This window comes from Vidua chalybeata, chromosome 3, assembly GCF_026979565.1.
Source record: "Vidua chalybeata isolate OUT-0048 chromosome 3, bVidCha1 merged haplotype, whole genome shotgun sequence".
Taxonomy (NCBI): domain Eukaryota; kingdom Metazoa; phylum Chordata; class Aves; order Passeriformes; family Viduidae; genus Vidua; species Vidua chalybeata.
Window position 1 is genome coordinate 12,914,911 of NC_071532.1, and position 20,613 is coordinate 12,935,523.

The 20,613-nt window shown below is 36.8% G+C and overlaps 1 protein-coding gene and 1 long non-coding RNA gene across 7 annotated transcripts in view; one reads left to right on the forward strand and one right to left on the reverse strand.

Annotated features, from left to right (window-relative positions):
- The window catches only part of BIRC6 (baculoviral IAP repeat containing 6), a 173,217-nt gene that overhangs the window by 26,008 nt on the left and 126,596 nt on the right, over window positions 1–20,613 (reverse strand). The gene's annotated exons all lie outside the window — the stretch shown is intronic.
- On the forward strand, window positions 14,338–18,546 carry LOC128786520 (uncharacterized). Its single transcript, XR_008430315.1, has 2 exons — window positions 14,338–15,150; window positions 16,261–18,546. It is a non-coding gene; the product is annotated as an uncharacterized LOC128786520 (long non-coding RNA).

A 20,613-nucleotide genomic window follows, 5' to 3' on the forward strand; every position in this document is an offset into this window, starting at 1 on the left:
CAGGCTCCCACCAGATGTGGTGTCTGTCACATCTGTCCTTTTTTGTGATGTTGGTGCTCCCTGATTCCGTGGGTCAGTGAAGTGCTGAGAAAAGTTCAGCTCCCAGCACCACAGACCTGTTCAGAAGCTCCCCCCTGTTGACTCTCGAACAGAACTGCTGCCCCAGAGAGCCCACCTGAACTTCTGCTGGGTTTCCTGAGCACTTCTTCAAATTATTATTATACGACACGTACTTACATCAAAAGAGAAGATTAAATTATTTCATTTCTAGACTCAGGGCAGGGATTTGCACTCAGGTTTTATCCTGCTTCCTTGTCCTCCTTAACCAGGGCTGTCAGGATAGGTCTGCCTAGAGACAAGGTGGTGCTTCAGAGAAGGCTCCAAAACCAGAGCCGGGAACTGGCTTCTGCACCACCTTCCCCCACAGCCTGCCATGGGATTCTCAAACTGCACTGAGTAAATACACACCAAGGTCTCACCTTCTGGCTATACCAGCAGTTAACCAGGTCAACCAGCAGAGCAGGAAGCAGAGCACAGGCTAAAACCTGCAGTTGAACCTGGAGCATGAGCAGGCAGCTGCAGGACACCACCTCGGCCCCTCGCTGGGGCCCAGAGGCAGCTGTGACAGCCCAGGGTGACAGAGGAGGGCAGGAGGTGACAGAGAACAGCAGGGCAACAGCACCATGGGTGGGTGGCCAGATGATGACAGCAGTGCTCTTAAAGGCTGGAATACCAGTGGTACCACACTTAACTGTTAACAGTAGTGTTTTTATCACCACCTTTGTTTTATTAATTAGGCAATTATGAGTGGACATACCCAAAAAATGGGTCAGTGTCTTACTGTCCCTGATAATTAGCAAGGAAGTTCAGGGGCAACAGGCAGCATACATATTTACTCACAGTTCACATCAAAAAAGTACCTCAAGTCTAAATTTATTCTGTTGCACTTGTGAAAAGCAGAAACCTCAGCAAGGTCACTGCCATTTGCTAAGATAGGTAGGGATGACAAACATCTGGAAAGCATCTCATGGTTTAGGAGAATTCAGCTAGTCTCTTGCCACAATATTTGCAACTTAGATGCTGAATGAAGGCTAAATAGGTAAAAAAATAGAGATTTCATTAAACTAAATCTCCTTTATATGCTAGCAACAGTCTGATTTGTGTGGAAAGGAGTACGACTGAAGTTGTGTTAAGAAGTCTTGGGTTCCACAAACTGCTGAGCATCCTGTCCTTTGAAAACCGCAGTCTTTCACATGCCTAAACATCATGGGATATTAAGGCATTTTTGAGAACTTTTAACCTATGCCTACTTATTCCTGGGAAGCAACTGATTAACATTTAAAGATCACATGTAATTTCAGAACATTTCAATTGCTTTCCACAAATCTATTTGTTCATCACTAATACAGATCTATTTCTTACAAATATCTAAGACTAGCCATATGCAATTAAAACCTTAATATAATGAAAAAAGCATATGAGGCAGGATCAAGGTATCACCTTAAATTTCATATATATATCTGCAGCAAGACAATGACACAATTGAGTCTAATACTCCTTTGATTTCTTTTAATATTATACAATATTCAAACAAAGAATAGCCATGCCTAATGGCCCATTAAATAGACAGTACTGAACAGCAATAAATTTTTTTGCATTTGATTTAACATCCTCAGTTCAACTTAACTGCCTATGAATAAGATTATTTCCATTGCAAAGAATATGCATATTTATTCTAAATGAAGCAAACTATTAATATAGCATATCCATTATATAAAAAGATCTTGACACTTTACAGCAAATTAAAGAAACAATTACAGAAAAATAACTTGTAAGAAAATGATGAAAAGTTCTTATTGATTTGCATCTAATGTCAAGGCCTTGCCCACTGTGATTCTCATTGTGACTGTATTAGGCATTCCTACCCCAAAGGAGCCTGTAAACTTGATGTAAAAAAACTCCCAAACAGCCACTCGAGAAAAAATAAAAAATCAACGCCTTTACCAGTTTTACAGCTATGACACTGCCAGATGCAGACCCTCCTTGCTTCTGTGCTCTGAGAAAAGCTGTCTATATATCTGCTCTCAGTCTATCTCCTGCATATAACTTCTCATTTTCTGCACTCATTATTGAAGGACTTAGTGAATTTCAGTTATTTTAGAGGCCCACAGAAGTATTTTTCTTCTGTACAATCTCATTTTACTTCAGACCAATACACATGACTGATGCTCTGCCTTTGTTGAAGGAAAGAAGGTTGTACTGGCAGCCACAGCAGAAGGCACCACTGGAAACTCTTCCAAAACTACAGTCCTTTTATTTCTTTTCTCAAAGAGATCTATCACGGCAAATATGAGAGAGGTGATAATGAATGATCAATTAAAAGGAAGTAGCTGAAAAGAAAAATGTGCTCGGGACAAAAACCCATATGGAAACCCCAGAAATATAAGGGAGGACTCCTCCTTGCATGGGGTAAAGCTTCCAGTGACTCTAGAGATTCCTCCAAATCTCATTTCTTATTTTGTTTTGGATCTATTTCAGTAAGATGTTTCATCTTTCTGAGAAGTATAAATAATTGTGTTTTGTTAAATATTCATCCTGAAGTAGCCATCTAATACTGCCTCAGTTTTAAGCAATGTGAAAGATAACCACCGGTTACGTAGAGTACCTGTATTACAAAACTGCTTTATTCATATCATGAACAAATGCCCAAAATTTACTACAGTGTATCCAAGTCTCCCCTGCAAAAACCCCAAGAAAATATCTATGTATTCTGAGTGACCTATTTTTTCTTTCATAGTAATAAAGTTCAAAAGACATGGGATAATCAGCTTAAGAAGCTCAAATAAGACATTCTTATTACCCCACAACTTACTAAAGTTTAAGACCAATGTTAAGACCATGACTACAGAACCACATTCACCTGACACTATATTTTTCTTTTTTACTTCATGCTTTTTAACCTCCAAATACATTAAAAGTAAGATCCAAAAGTTCTGTCAATTCTACACCATTTCTAGAACATGCTTTGTAATTAGAGGACATTTTTTTATGCCTCAGTATGTTATTCACCCATAGCCATGATCAGATTAAAGACTTCAGGATCTCATTATCATATTAAAGACTCTCAGCTGCTGTGAACATCACTATTCAAAAAAAAAAAAAAAAAACCACACAAAGGAAACACTAGTTTTGTGTTTTTAATTACAACCTTCAGAAGAAAGTCTTGTGGCCACATATACTGCCAAGCATGAGTGAAGCACTCTGTCCTTCCAACAGGACCACACACCCTTTTGCTAAATATTTAAAAACTGGAGCCGTTCTTCAGCCCCCATTTGCTGCATCTTTGCAAACATATGATCTATGAATGCAGTCCCTGCTGCAGGCAATAGTGTCGGTTCCAAATACGTCATGCTCTGCTGCCTCTTGATTTTCTGTTTCAGAATCAACCCAGGGCAAGCCTCTTTTATAATAGGCTTAATTAACACGCTGTGCTCTGCTCTGCTTTGATAGAAAAAGAGATTGCCCACAGAGTAGTTCAGAATCAGATCTCTAAGAAAACATTAGCCATTGGGTAAAAATAAAACAAAAGCTTTCCAAATACATCAATATTTTGTCTTGTAGTAATTTAATTAGCCTGACTTTTTCTTTGCTTATTTTAAAATAGCAGTAACACCAGCATTTTCACAGTACTGTTTTCAGTATTAGGAAAAATGACATCAGGAGAGATTCGTCCCTGGAATGATGAAGCACAAGAAACGGGTTAAGCACTCTTACAGGCCATGAGTCATAAAGCCCATGTCAGAGCAGAACAATAAAATACAATACAAAAAGGGTGGGCCTCTGAATTTAATGGGTACAGTGTCATGCTCCAAATTATTACTATTATTGTTCAGTTACAACTTGAAAATTTTGTCCTTCTGATGTCAGCACTGAGTCCATTAGCAGTCAAAAAAAAAAAAAAAACAACAGGTCAAATGTTAGAAAAGCTGATGATAAATTATAAATTAATTACTGAGGCTGCATTCAATCATTTGTATCACTTCAACACCATGTGCATTTCCCCCTTTTATCAAAGAGATAGGACAGACCTGGAAAAGAGAGAGAAGGGTGACTAAATGCAAGGTACAGAATGAACATGAGCTGCTGCACTATCTAAAATGAAATAAAGACATTGCAGCCTCAGACTAATGAAGGGTATCATAAAGACATTGCTTTTAAATTATGAGTGGTAAAAAAAGTGTGCAGAATTGCACTGATCAATATGTTCAAAGGAAAGGACACACCATTAGAAGAAATAGTGCCATTTGTACAAGAATATCCACTACACAATACATCACTTCTAAGGTTTGGAAAAGCTTAACACTAAATGTCAGGGTAGTAAATACTATCACAGGTTCAAAAGTAATTGGGTAAATTGATGTAAGAACAGGCCATCAAGGGCTAATACATGAGGGGACACCACCCTTGGCAACATACTAACAATACCAAAGCAGTATCTGCATGTCAGCCCCATCTCTACATTCTCCCTGTTATTGTCCACTATTGGTGATGAAGTGGCAGCCTAACAACTTTGGTCTGTCTTGGCGTTGCTATTACTGCGTGTTCTAGGAAACTTAAATAAAAAAAGTGTAACTGCAAGAGGAAAGGAAAACTGCTCAATTAGGCAAAATGCACTGCTCAGGGAAGTCGGTCAGTCATCCGTAGCGCAGTTAATGAGCACTCAAAACTAGTGCTCTTAACCATTTCTGGTTTGCTTATTTTTTAAAGACCATTTCATTTTGGTGGAATTGACTACTTTCAGGAAAGTTCTGTTTACAAGTCAAGTCAAGCAACACTTTTCATACATGTATCCATGAATCCAGAAAAAACCCTTTGCCAGAAAAAGTGCAAGGCATTATTTCATTAGGCCAAAACGTTCAATAATCAAGACACAATTTCCTGCATTTGAAAGGATGGGAAAAAGAAACCGAAACAGTACAAAAGACATGAAAACCAAATTGAGCTTTTAAAGCGTAAGTGACTACTAAAGCCATGCACGAGCCCCAGTTTTTGAGATATTAGTATTTACTGCCACACTCTAGTCCTTCATAATGGAATCCACTAGGGATCACTCTGTGCCATTAAACAGAACTCCAAATAAACCTGAACAGGTGGTCAGGTAATGGAGAGATTCTTCTTGGAGTCCACAGAGGAATCTTATATGGGGCTTGGGAATACATCATCAAGCAAGAATAATTAATGAAATCTAAAAATGCAAAATTGTGTATTCATTGGATTTATGTGATCAGTGTAGAAAGGCTGTGAGCAAAGTACTGAAGAGTAAGCATAAACTGCCACAGGATCCAACCCCACTGCAACTTTTAATAATCTCTCCTCTGAAAAAAACCTGGATTTACCCATTACCAGTTCTTAAAAACAACAAAATGTGGAGGAACCAAATTAAAGCATAAAGCTCTAGCCAAATCATATTTGCATTGAAATCTAGAAAACAAGTAGTGTTGTTGGAAGCATCAATGATCCAGGAATGTTCTATATTACCAAACAAATGAAAAACAATATAGAGAAAGGCATAAATAAAAGAAAAAAATAATTAAAAAAAAAAGAAAAATGTGAAGAAAGACACATATAAAGACAGGCATTCAGAGACTGCATAAGAATAAGTTGTTTGCCTGGTTAAGGGATGAAAAAAAACTTATTGCTAATACAACCCACTATGGCATTTAGTAAGATAGAAAGGACCAATGATTTCTATTTGAGGTCAATGTACTAAAATAAATATAATAATAAAGGTAAGCTAGAAGTGTCAAATTCATCTTCCACTTAGAAAAATAAAAAATATTTTCTGCAGAGAAAAATACAAGATTTAAATATTCTGCAGACAAACTCTTTATTAAAAAAAGTAAAAATAAGTTCAAATTAAATAAGGAAGTGCATGCTTATCATGTCATCTTAAGTGTTTTAAGTGTGCAGCACTACTCAGAGATGAAAGGAAAGGTATCGTCACTACCCTTAGAATGTGGATCGGGACTTTTAAATAAATGTTAAACTGGCTTTCATCATCCCTGCAATGGAGAAGGGAATAGTGATTTCACTATTTTTGGCAGAGGAGTGGGCAAGCAGCCACCTTGAAATGGTCCTCAGTCTGAGCATTACCTCTTCCAGGCCATAAAACAGTCACTAGTATTTTAGAATAAGATAGGAATCGAAAATAAGATGGAAACCTGCCATTTCATTGCACATGATGCAGAAATAGATGCAGAAATTCAAAATTAGATAATGAAGTTGTGGAGCATTTTTAAACCATTACTTCAGCAGATGGAAAAAGGCCAAGATTTGGGTCTTCTGCTCTGTCAGCAGAGGATACCAAGACTGTTAGTGGAATGAAAGGATGTGCAATTGCTGTGCTTTATTTTTCCTGTGTGTGTGAGCACACCTACAAGATCATGTCCTCAGGGGATTAAAAGGAGACTATTTAAGCATCTCATTCTGCATTCAATATCTAATTATTTTGCTTGGCCAAGTTAGCAGAGGCACTGTGCATATGCAAAACAGAACTTTTATCACTCCGGTGTATTTTTCAGAGAATAGTTGGTTCTTTAAATACCAAGATGGGCTTTTAGTAAACACACAAAGAGCACACTGAAAAGTTACAGCTTCCTTGAGTCTAAGTTAAATGAAAGGTAACCCTTTGCATTTACTTCATATTCAAAGTGCCTTAGAGTTCCAATAGCTCTTATGTGGTGAATATATCAACCAATTTAATATATGATAGCAAGAATCATCTCTAAGACTTCTGGAATAGGAAAATTTTCACCTTCCTGCAATCTCATGCAAGTTCCTGCACCACTTATTAAAATGGATCATTCCCCATTATGTTACAGCACAGCAACACAAAATAACTCAAAATAAAATACAATATTCTTTTGTTAATAAGTTGCATTATCTTGGTGTCATTTAGGGAGGACAAGAAGATACAAATCCCATCAATAAAAAACTATACTTTGTGTTGGAATAATTTGCCATAGACTACTTCCTTCAACCACAGGGATCCATTTCCTTGGATTTGTACTCAGGACTAAGAATACCCCCAGAGGATAGTAAGAAAGGAAATACTCTGATTGGGAAGTGTCTGCATAACAATATGCAAAATGCCATCTTTTATTTTCAAAAACATGAGAGGAAAAAAGAACACCAAAGAAATAAATGACAAATAAGGTTACTGTCCAGAAAATGAAAACCTATCAGTTGAGTAAATAAATAAGACTTTCAACTGGTGAAAATGAAAGTCAGCCCTCAACACAGTAAGTTCTTCAAATGCACATCGAGCCACACACCCCAGCTGACAAAACTCTTCCCTGAAATTACAGTGAGCTTGCTCTTAGGAAAAGCAAAGCAAAAATGTCTATGACAAACCCTGGCAATCTGCTCTGCACATGAACAGAAAGGGATTGTTAGTTTCTTTAGTCAGGAAATTTTTAGCAGCTTATCTAATTGTGCTGCCACTAATTGGGAAAACCACTAATATGGAGAAACAAAAAAAACTGAAAATGTGTTACAGTTCTTTCAGAGGTCTCTTGTGTACCTTAAAACATTTGTGTCCTGTTAGTGGTTACTGTATCTTACCAGGAAGGCGCAAGATTTAAATAAAAAGGAAGAAAGCACACTGGACATTTCTGTTATGTAGGAACTGTAGGACATGCAGTTTGGTGTTACATTCTTCTCTGAAGTAATATTCTCTTTTCAAAAAAGACTGGGCCTGTTGGTAACGAGGCATAATTTTTACAATTAATTCCTAACGCCTCTAGTAAAATCTGTGAGTGTTTGTAGCATGTGGCACTGCAGAGCAATCTATTTCACACATCCACCACTCATATTCCCAACCATAATTACCAAGTCTAAATGTAACCTCTTGAAATGTACTGTCTAACCAGAGTAAAATAAGAAAAATGGTAGGACTGGCAATATTTATTCTGGAAATTTTGAAAGATGCAGTGTGGTGTCTCCAATTTTAAAGGGCTGGCTGAACTCCTTTACCAATTACCCTCAGAGGGGAAACCAATCCATTATTTATAGACTCCCAGGCTTCCCCTATGAGCAGGGATACAGCTACCAGTGTTGGCTTCCAACTGATGAAGGGAAAAAGGGAACTTCTGGGTGAAACACCCCTGAGCCTTAGCAATGAGATAAATGGCCCAGGAAAGCCTAAGGACAGGCTCTCTCCACACTAAACTTCACTGTCTTGTGCCTTGAAACAGTCAGGGCAATGGCCCGCACTGTTTTCCCAAAACTAAACAGCCACCACAAGATGCTGACAGTCTACTGGCAGAGGGAATTTCACTGAACACTCATGGCCAAACCCAGACACTTTTGAAGGCGACGTCCAGGCCTTTTATTTCTCAAGTGAACAATTAAAAGTAAGCATACAGAAACCAATCTCAGGAATGAAACTAACACCAGCTGCATCTCATGTATGATTTGTTAGCTTCTACACATCCTCGTATCAAGGATCAGCATCTAACAGTACTTCCTGAAAGAAAACTCATCTGTAGGAGGCAGGAAGGCAAACACCATGGTTTAGTTTCTTTTTACTTAAGACATATTATACAGTGGAGTTCAAGGCATAAAGGTCTGTGAAAAAAATCTCTCTCTGCTTAGTACCAGAAGAATTATGTCTAAGTGGATCCAAAGGGGAATAGTAAAGAATAACAGGTCCTTGGGAGGCAGATACAGATACATAAGCAGTCTGTTGCTCAAGCTTTCAAGACAGTGATGTTATCCTGTAACCACAAAGGTCCAGAAATCCATAGCGGTCTCAGATGAGGAAGAAATCTTGTTTACTTAGGTTTTCCAGACTGTCCTGTAAAGCATCTTCAGAAGCTTAGTCATCAATTAGAAAAACCTCTGTTATTTAAGGCTCACAAAAAGCAACTGACAGACAAAACTCCCACCCCACTCTTGATTCCAGAGTAGACAAAAAAAAAAAAAAGTGGATGAGAAGCAGAAGGAAGAACATGGGATGGGAGAAGCCTGACTGAAATCTCGTCTTTACCTCTCCTATTTCTTACCTGATATTTTTTAGTATCTTAACCATGAAAATCCTTTCCTTCTGGAAAATTTAATGGGCACTTTAATTCACTATGATCAAGCGAGGGGGACCAGAGGTCACAAGCTAGTCTGAGATATGCTCTGTACATGCAGCTGCAAAATATACCACCAGCTGAAAAAAAATCAATGAAGATCCGCCAGTTCACAAATTTATGTTTAAAAGCCATATAAAACAATGTGCAGCACAGGAACACGTAAAGACTGAAGCAAAGGTCCAGTGTCTCAGTGAACTTTGCTAAATACCAATTTGCTGAAAAAAAAATACCTCCAATTAGCTCTCTGCAGCAAGCTTCAGCCTTGAAAAGACCAAGTGCTCTATCTGTCATGCAGTCCAGTACCCAATTACAAATCAAATCTAAGCTACTGCATTCCTACAACTAGGTTTTTAATTTTCAAAGATTTCAATGCTGTGATGTTTCAATACATAATTACTCCTTATAAATTACAACAAATTTCTGCAAAACAGTAGAGCAGAAACTACAAATTTATAATTTGTTCTTTCATAAATCTTTTATACTATTAACCAGTCGAACGGATAATCAGTTTTGACATTTAAAAAAATTCTGTTATAGTTTTAATCCAAAAGCAGTATCTACTAGAAAACAGTCAGATACTTTAAATGCTTTGAAAATACAAGCATATATTCATATTCTCTTGCAATAGGAAATAAGACGTTTTGTGGGCTAATATTTTCATCCTCTTATTTCAAAACTATTTCCAAATAAAGATAACAAAACAGAGGAAAGAAACATATAAAAGATGCTGGGAGTGCAGTAATCTCTAGGTTGGTTTTGTTTTTCAAGACCAGTCATCTGAAAACAGACAAGATGTGTTCTTTCTCAGATGGTAAGATGCTTTAAGGACTTTGGAGAAAGAAGAAGCTGGGGTAGCACTGCAGTTCCCTGAGAACCACCCTCCTGGACTAAACTCAGTTCTCACTACTCTACTTGCCCAGTAAGGACTCAATATTCACTTACTGGACTCCTATAGCACAACAAAATTTATGAAGATGAGAACTCAAAAACTGATACTTGAAAGCCCTAATATTCCTACAGAAGCATGAAGCCTACAGTTAAACATTGTGAAGGAATAGTCTCAAAAACCTGCTCTCTTTGATCAAAAAACCTCTCTCGAGCTGCAGAGAACAGCACTGAATCAGAACTGAAGTACTCCAGAAGTTACTAACCACTTTAGAAAGGTACAAAACCCATACAAGAGATTCTTTTTGGTATAAGTAAAGAAGAAAAAAATGAAGATTGCCCAGTGTCAGAAGGTCACCACACTCAGCTGGGCTGAAATCCTCACCTTTAACTCAGGAACATTCATCATCAGTCATCGACTTCTGAATTGCTTCAGTACTTGAAGACAGTGATTTAAACACTTCTCTTCAAACAAGCACATGACATGTCACGTTCCAAAGGCTGTTTTTTCTAAACTTTTATTCAATTGTCAAACACAGGACTTTTCTTGACAAAATGGCAGTGTCCATTCTGAACACGGTCACAGGAATTGAGCTTGACCACTACCAAGAGAAGCTGGTGTTGGAAGGGTTGTGGCAGAAGAAGTGGTACTACTTCATGTCTATTTAATTGACTTCTTAATGCAGAACTATTTCAGAGCAAGGGGGAGAAACTGGAACATGAACACTTTTGCTAAGTGAAAACTGACAGGTGGGAACTGACTGGAGACACCTCAGTAGTTAGTTATGAGAGAATTCTGAATTTTTCCAAGGGTATTTTGGGTCAGCATCTAAGTTACAAAATCAGGAAAACCCCCAGACAATAGCCAAAAGAACAATGAAGTTCCTAAATCAGAAGGAAAACAAGATGAAGTGTATAGCTGAAGTGACAAAATAATCAAGTCAATGCTGAGCTGAAATACATAGAAGAGCCTCGAAAGAGAATAGTAAGAAATGTAAATAAAAATAACTTGTGTTGCTTCAGATGTAAGACCTGAGTCCTTCCTCTTTTTTTTCAGCAGAAGAGTAAAAAAATACTTTGAAACCTTGCCATGCCTATCACCGTTGACTCAAGGGCATCACACATCAATCTGTATCATAAAAAACAAGCTAACATCTCCCACAAAGCAAACAGTATCTGTGTTATCAGGAGAGAGAAAAAAAAAGGAATAAAAACTAAGGAAGAAAGAAGGAATATGGCTATCCACTTCTTGCTTATGCTAAGCCAACCAGTTCATCTTAATTTATGCATACTATTGCATCTCCCAAGAGACACAGCTTTGCTCTATTGTTCTACAATTTAACTGAAAAACCACCAGACCTCATAAAGGGAAGTTTGTGGAGGTTGTTGGAGAAAAAAACTAGAATACATCACCCTACAGAATACATGTGCTACCTCATTTCAATTACTTTCCTGCCTCTTAGGGAAAATTCAGAACAACTACAAGGGAAAACAGTCTTCATGGGCAACTGATCTTTTGGATTTCATGAGACCATTTTAGCCTAAATAGATTTTAAAGTTTAGACATGATATGAGTAAAACCATACTATTTTAATGAAAAAATACAGCATATAGAATGATTTTAGCATACACAAAAATCCAAATTCTACAAATTCATAAAAATACATGAGGAAAAAGAAAACACACGCTTAAGAGAACCTGCTTCTTTTGCAGTTGTGATGTTCTGGGTGTACCACATTACTCATAGCTGTATAGCAGGATAATAATTGAAGGATCAGGACTGCAAATTGTTGAATTTATACCACTGTTTTTACAAGATAGCTTGGCAACTTCCCCTGAAGTATGAATATCTTTAAAATATGATATACATTTGTACTGCCTAAAGTCTATTCCTATGCAATGGAAGTGACTTCAGCGGTAATGAACAGAGTGACCTCTGATCAACCAAATTTGCCCTACTCTCAGAATACCACATAAATCAGTTACTGAGGAGTTGCCAAAGTCTTACTAAGTCCTTGAAAGCTCTTCCTAGATGGAAGTAACAGAATTAAATTTAGGATGTTTTTGGACACCAGTGTCCAAACTCCAAATACTATCTAGTCATGTAATGTTCACCTCAAAACAGGTGGGTTTATTACTGACGTCTATAAAATGTACTCCCAGACTCTTAACGTTATTTTACACAAAATGTAAAATATCTCCCCATCTTTCCAAATATTGAGTATTTTGGATAAATCAAGGCCTTTTCTAATCAACCTACATTATTCACTTCACTCATGTGAGAAATCCTGCATGAAATTTTATCTTCAAACTGGAGATGCAATGTAGCTATAACAAAGTTATTTGTAAATGCCAGCTTTCACCCAACATGGAAGAATTCCTTGAGTTTCCTATAACTGACAAATGTTAAGTCTGACAACCTTTATTTGCTTCTTCTCAAACAGCAACTCTTTGCCACCACTGACAGCTTAAACAGCTACTTCCCCATCCTTACTGTGTTGCGCTGGAGATTTATTTTTGGCCGGGTCTGTTTCCCAAACCCATTCACGTCATGTCCACAGAGACACGCGTACCAATGCAATGGCAGGATGTGAGGGAGAAACGCCATCAGACCACGGCAAACGCTGCATCTGAATCACGCTGTGCACGAGGCATCTCTGCCCCTCACCTGTGTGCAAAGGCAGCCCAGACTGATTTGTTTCCCAGGGTTCACCGTAACAACTCAAGTGGCAGTTGCAGCACAATTATAAAAACAGACCACGATGAGACCTCAACCATGGTAATAACCAGGCCAAGAAATGTTTCAGGATTTTTTTGCTGCTCTCTGTGGGTACCTCGTAATTAGCTGGTTATTTGCAGTGGAGCTGCAAATGTATCATAAATCTTTAAGTAAAATATTCACGTTGCACAATTTCCTTCTTTCACAAGAGAAGGGGTTTGATTTTGAACATGTGAGGGTTAATACAGTTCAGCAGCTTGAAAATTCTGTTATTGCTAGGTGCTGTCAGCAATGTGAATGGTCAGAACACAGGTGAAAACTCCCCCATCTTTGTATCTCTCAGTGGATCCAAATGAATACAGAAATACATTGAAGATACATAGACACAATTGCAAGAACAACTGAAGGTGAAGCAGCGTTTTCAGAAAAAGGAAATAGCTTGAAAGACCATACATAAATACTACAAAATATATATATTTAAGGAAGTTATAATGGAGAGATTTAACCTAATTAGTTTATTATTCTAGAATCAAACCATTTCACTGAGGCAGCATAACTTTTGAGATACAGGGAAAATCACATACAAGCACCATACAACTCACAGTACTTCAAACATAGTATTTACCATTAAAATAATGCACATGCAAAATATGCAGTTTTGTCTGTTACTAAGAAACTAACAAATGTACTTAGACACTTTGCAAAAATAATGAGAAAAAATGTAATGTAAATTAAGTTGAAAATGGAAGTGTTTAAAACAATGATTTTACTGTTTTCTGCTTTCTCTATAAAAGATTTTTCAACATTGAATTTCAAACAATGCCTTGTAACTCCTGAAATATGCTGTTCTGGAAAATGATTAAGGTATTCCGGTTACATTCCTATTGTTCAAACTCAATCTAATAAATTGCATTTTGATTTTCCAAAAACATACACAGGAGTACATTTTTGTACATTTGAATTCTGACTTGCTTGGCATTGCAAGTATTTTTTACAAAACAAGTTTTCCGGTATATTTAAAATACAGCAGCATTCACAGCAAGAAGCTATGCTACACCAATGAAAACATACTGCATTGGTAGCCTTCATAGATCAAAGTGACTGAATAAAATTATTTGAAATACAGCTCCTTCCAGAGGCTATTAAAATTGTGTGCTTCTTTTTTTTTTTTTTTGGTCTGGAAAAACTGGGAGGAAAAGACTTTACAGAGTTCTCCCTCCTTTCCAATTGGGCAGGAAAAAATTGCCTCTCTGATTTAAGCAGGAAAAAAATTCTGTTGATACCCCCTTATGAAATCAGAACAAGATTATTTTTAAGTGTTTTCATTAATTACATGGTAACCTGCATTCTTTGGGTGGTGAATAAAAGAGGAAAAGCGTTTATTTCCCATAGAAACAATTGCCTGTCAAACAAAGCATAAAAAGACAAAAGGCAGAAACACTGTTTCAGCTTGAATGCTTTAATGTCACCATTTGTCATGCAGCACTTCCTCAGAAAACCCCCAAGTACAGTTAACTCTGCTCCTCTTTACACCCTGCACTTTCTCCCTTGGTACAGGATTAAAATGTGCCCGGCCTGACGATGAAACAGCAGAGCCATCGCACATTGTTATGCAACTCACTGTCTGCAAGGGTGGCTCGTAGCTCCTTCTTTATTCAGCAAGTGCCAAGTGCATGTTTAATCAATGTCACAGCTCACCACAGTGTGCAACTAAAGCCACTGTCATTCCTCTCTTCAGATTTGCCTGGCTGAGTTATGCAATGCTCCGAAGAATACCTTGGAATTCTTTCCAGAGGCTCTGAATGCAGGTGGGTGACGGCGTTCAAACTACTGCCAGCAAAGCAGACCTCTTTTCATCCTTTCTCAGGCTGGACTAAAATTACATAGTGTGACTGCACGTAGTTCACTGCATTTGGAATTACAGCATGTCAACGTGAGAAAGCCTCTTCAGAGGGCTGCCACAAAGAGTCAGTCAAAGGCTGGGTGTTTCTGAAGTCTTAATAAATAAGTATAACTGAATACAACCAGAAGCTGTTTGTATTTTTTTTTTTGAAGACAAAACAGAACAGCATACATTTTGTTGCTCTGCATCAGCTAAGGAAAAAAAAAGCCTCAATTTTAATGAGAATTAGTCAACAGTGAGGATCATTATGAGAAAGAGCTTTACTGTTTTTTCGACTACACTTGCTTTAGTGGATTACTGAGAAAGAACACCAGTCATTTGGAAGATTCTGCAACATTATTATCTTCACTGACAAACTTCTTCATCAAGAAACTGTACGTGCTCCTATCTGGTCTGTCTGAGAGAGGAGAGCAGCCCCTTCATGAAGATAAAAGCCTGGCTTGCCACCGAATCAACGAGTAAGAAGCATGTCTGATGACATTTTATTCCTGATGCAATGTAGGGTAAGAAATACCTTTTTCTTTTAACCTTTCTGTAAGATATGTTCTGAGCTGATGACATTAATTAGACTCACAGCAGAAATACATTAATCTATAATGATGAAAGCTGTTTGCCAGGAGAGAAAGATGCTATTGCACTATAAAATGATTGTATATCTTCAGTAAATTGGAGTGATCTGAACTAGTAGAAATCCCCATCAAATTTCTGATCAATAAAGCTAAAACAGCATAGCAGATTACATTCAAGATGAACATCCCAGTCACCAATGAACATAATTTTACAGGGAATATGTTTCTAGAAGATATTTGACTGCAAATTAAGAGTACAAGAGCAGCTAAGTAATAGAAATGATCTGTCAACCTCACTTCTGCAACCAAAAAAAGATAACAAATCATACATGCATCTATAAACGTCTACTTGAATTCTTAAACTGCATAGAATGTTGCTACTATAAAAGTACTACCATCCTGTGGCATACTGCAATAATCAGCATATATAACAACCACCTTTATATTTGAAGAGACAGACATTTTCTGATAAATGTTTACTGTTGCATGGATGTCCAAAAGCTGATCTGTTAAACATGAAAAAGGATAAGATCTCACTTGCAATTGCCTGCTTGGGGCTCACTGGTGAAAAACAACTGTGATACTGTATTAAGGAGGCTATTTTCCATATTTGAAAATAGCAGGCATGAATATTTTCAACTGTTTTTTTTTAAGTGGCAGTTAAATATTTAAGAAAAGCTAAAAATGCATATAACCTCCCCAGGCATTTCAGAGTATTTGAAAATGCTCACATACCTGCTTTCACTAGTATCATCTTTTATAAACAAATAAGCTGGCTTAAGATAAATTTTAAATGTCTTTTGTAATAAAGCATACTAACTGGCTTGGAGCACCAAGCTATTTTTCACTCCTATCAAATCTGTACCTACAGAACATTTATTTTTAACATTAACATGTTCATACAAAAAGGAAACAAAAGACAAATACAACTCAATAAATGCAGCATTAAGAAATGGTGTATGAAGAACTACAGAATTGTTTTTAAAAAGATCAAAGCTTGCATGTTTGTCAGACCAGATTTACCATTTGTTTTCTTTTTTCTAGCTAGCTGCCAGAATACTGGTGAAGGTATTTGCAGGAAAAATGGGGACCTCTGCCATCACAACACTAGAAGATGTAAAAAGGCAAGAGGAGAAAGAGGAAAAAGAAGAATCTATTTTAGCACTGCTTGGGATTATTGGAACTGTGCTCAATTTATTTGTTATTGTTTTTGTGTACATCTACACTACACTTTGATGACATTTTTGAAAATCAATTGTACAGCACAAAGTGTAAAGACCTGCAATGGTAAGGATGATTTCTAAATTTAAAGCAGAAAAACCCCACCACTCTCTGAAAAGAGTATCAAAAACATTCCAGAGTGAAGTGTCTGGCTAAGGGTGCTGCATCAATGACTGCAAAGTGTACCTATGAGCCCAGCTAGGGTGCTAAATTACGTAAATGAAGGCAGACCAAATACAACATTTCGTTGGTAACAGATGAAATCGGAATAGCAGGATCAGAGATGGCACTGTTTTACTGCCAGCAAACATGCAAGACAGAAACGTAGGCAAACACTGAAAATAATCAGAACACAGAAAGAGATAAACTAAATCTATGAGTAACTATAAGCAAGTCCCATGCTTTCTATGGTTTTGTGCAGTATGTCTCTTCATAGCTGAGACCAAAAAACAGGCAAAAGGATTTTTTATTTTTAGGCCACCATAATTTAGGCTTATAACTTACACTAATGTATAATAAGTGTGGAAACAGGAACGCTGTTATACTAGAAGTTGTAATATTATAAATAAAATTTTAACTATTGACTATATTCTGCAGCATTTTTGTTAGTCTTGTGGAAAGCTGAAAAAGGTTAGATTTTCTTGCCTTTACTAAATCTGTATTTGAAATCATCATGCTATACTGATAATGTGCTTTTCTAATTAAAAATACTTTAAAGTGGTGTGAACAAATAAAGAATAATTTTAGTACTTATTTTAAGACATATTAATAATTCCAATGACACACTAATACATATTCTCTAAATGAAAAAAAATCTTAAATTACATTTTATATATCACCATTTTTAGAATGTGTTTTAACAGAAGCCAAATACAATTCTCATGTTTTCACCCCGATGCTTATTTTCAAGTAAAACGTATCATGCAAGGATTCACAGTGTTGCATGGAAAACCTTTGACCAGAAGACTGTACTCTCCCTTTCTGGACCAAGTCCTGAAGAAATTTTCCCTTTTTGCACTGTCTATGATTGAGGCCCAGAATTGCAAATCTTCAGCATACTTCACAGAACATACCATTTGGCTACTGAAATTAATGAAACTAATTCCACATATTTAATTAAATCTACATATGCCTTTAAACTAGATCCAAAGTTGCAGTCAGTCTGAGACCATAGAAGTTTTTGTATACATGAATGTATCTCACATGTACCTTATAATGAAAATTACTTTTGAGAGCTTACGATTAAAAACTCATTAAACAAATAACTTGGAAAAAGTAAAAATAAACTGATTTTAATAAATACTTTTCTTACTATTTTCTTACCTGTACCACAGAGGAACAACAGAGCAGCTGCATTTCAGAATATCAGCTCAATTTCCTCTAGGCTATAAAATTACATCCAGTCCCTCCATAAAATGACATGTGAAGAAATACATCCTTTATATAGGTGATAGCTTGTTAGTGTATAGAATTTGGTAACTGCTATACCAACTGAGCCTTTGGAAGTCACTTTGAAACCAGAACATGCATAGAATAAGGTCAGGGACCTAGAAGAGAATGAATTTGGCAATAATATTTCAGTCAGTTGCACACTGTAACACTGACTTATGGACAAATGAGGTGGAAGATGGTATATTCTGGTTTTGCAACTCTGAGTCAATACAGGCTCAACTGGAAAAAATGATAAACAGGGCTGAGGCTGCACTGGAAGGAAGCACATGCAGACAAGAAAATTTATTCACCAGCCACAGTCTTCAGCAAGTCTCTATTAAATCTATACTTATTTTCAGTATATGAAGCACCAAAGCATTCTGTAAAACTAAGCTACATTCTAAAGGAATTATGCAGGTTACTAATGTTTATTTAAGACTACAGAACAGATATTGCCATTATTATTTTTTCAATGTACTTCTTATATCTACATACTTATGGATATTATTGCATTTAACCTCATAATACCAGGATATTTGAGATGGGTCTCTGAAGTGAAAGATTACAAGAATCTGAAAAGTGAAATTCAGGTAGAAATTACTGCTGTATATTTTGATCCTGAAGTTATTTACAACTTGTCAATTCTGTGAAATAAATAAAGAGTTTTATTTCGTATCATTTCAGTGCATAGCTCTCTTCTCAAAATCGTGATTCAACTAGTACAACAGCATTACAGTGAAATACTGCACTTTTTTTTGTAAGCTCTTCAAGAGCAAAACAGACAAAAACCAATCTCAAAATTATAACTCTATGTGGCAAAGGGTCAGTATGATTCTTTTACCAACGAAGGAGTTCATTAACATTAATGAAGGCTAGAAGAATTTTTAATTTCAGTAATTATATGCTGTCTATCTAAACTGCCATTGTACTTCTGATTTCATTTATAGCAAAGGCTTTGATCCTTAGAGGGAAGTCACAAGGTAACATCACTAGATTACCTCAGCATACAGGTTACATTTTGTTTTAAAACAGTAATCTCATGTTCTTTCTTAACAGGTAATACCTGCAGGCTATACTCATGTGGACCTAAGTCTAACTTTAGTTAAATGAGCTCTAATAAACAACTTTGGTACTTATACATTGAATCCAATATATGCTAAAGAATTTCACCAACAAAACATATCTTAATAGCAACTACCTCTCATTACACACAGCAAAAGGTCAACAGTCTCTAGGGAAAAGCAGAGTTGCATGATGATTCAACATTTACACTGCAGCAGTACCATCACACCTTCAGTGATGGATGCATAAGCTCAGTGTACCTGCCTCAGAGTACTCAACGTACTCAGTTCAGTGGGACTGGACAGAAAGTAAAACAACACCATGTAATGCCTTGAGAATAAGTGTGATTGCTAGAAAAGAAATACTCTATCTTCAGCAGACCAACTAGTGTAGTTCATGGTCTGAGGCCTGAACAGTATGACTTCAATGGACTCAGCTAACAAAGGTACATCAAAAGAGGCAGAAAAAAGAATGCAGCACATTCACATTCAACAGATTTGTCCAAAGTACTGATTAGACAATGTTCACAATGAGGTATTTGGCAGCAGGATAAAGCAGCACATTAATGAATCCACAAGTCCATGATATGGTAGCATTTGGTAAACTATTAAAGGTGCATTGAAATACTGGACTCTCGTCAAGTCAGTAAAGACAATCCTTTTAGCAAAGCCCTCCCACAGAAATGCATCATCTCTTCTCAGCAGTCAAACCCAGGGAAGACTGAGCTCATATAATACTACAGGCTATGCTGACCACATCACATGGCATCTTTGCTCACCAAAGAAGGAAAGGTGCCTAAGAAAGGAGCATGTATGCAAACCCCAGCTAAAATTACAGTATAATCTGTTTCCTGTAAGCCTAGAAATTCAAACAAGGAGAATTCAAGCTGAATTCTGCATCTTGCTATGAGGTCTGTTTTCCAAGGCAAAGGTGATAACGAACCTCTTTCGATATTTGGCTTTTAACATGTCTAAGTCATCTCAGGGTTTGCTAGATACTAGTTTAAGGACAAACCAGTAGAAAACTGTATTTTTTACCATGAAGAGGCCACCTAATATTGTGGTATTGACAAATCCCAACTTCACTCAGCTTCTTACTGTTCAAGCCTATTAAAAATAGATAGTCTCTGCCCTGTTCTAGAAGTCACTTGATCTTCCTTCTGTTTCATGATTCCCTTCCACTGTCTTGTCTCTGTAAACCTCGTTAGCTACAAAGACTATTATAAATACTGCCATTCTTCTCTCCTACTTGCAAATACTATCTTGTATTAGCTTCCATAAACCTATCAGTCAAATAATTCTTACTTGTAACAGCAAAATCTAGACCCTCAGGATAGTCACGTATGGTCACACGTTTACTGGGAACCTCTTGCAGTACAGTGCAAATTTTACTGCTGCGAATTTCATTCAAGAAGAGAATAAATATTTGAAAGAGTCCCTAAGTTCTTTCAAATGAAACATGCTGTATACAAGACAATAGTGAAAAGGTTTTACATGATAGTTTTTAGTGTGAAATGTGTATATATCTGTGATAATGAATACATGCTAGATGTTTCATGATACAGAAGTTAAAAACTACATAAATTTTACGAATGTAAATATGAGTTAAGTCTTAGGAATAAACATAGGTATAATAAAAAAATCTCACCATGTTGCAAAAATAAACCTCATTTACAGAATGAAA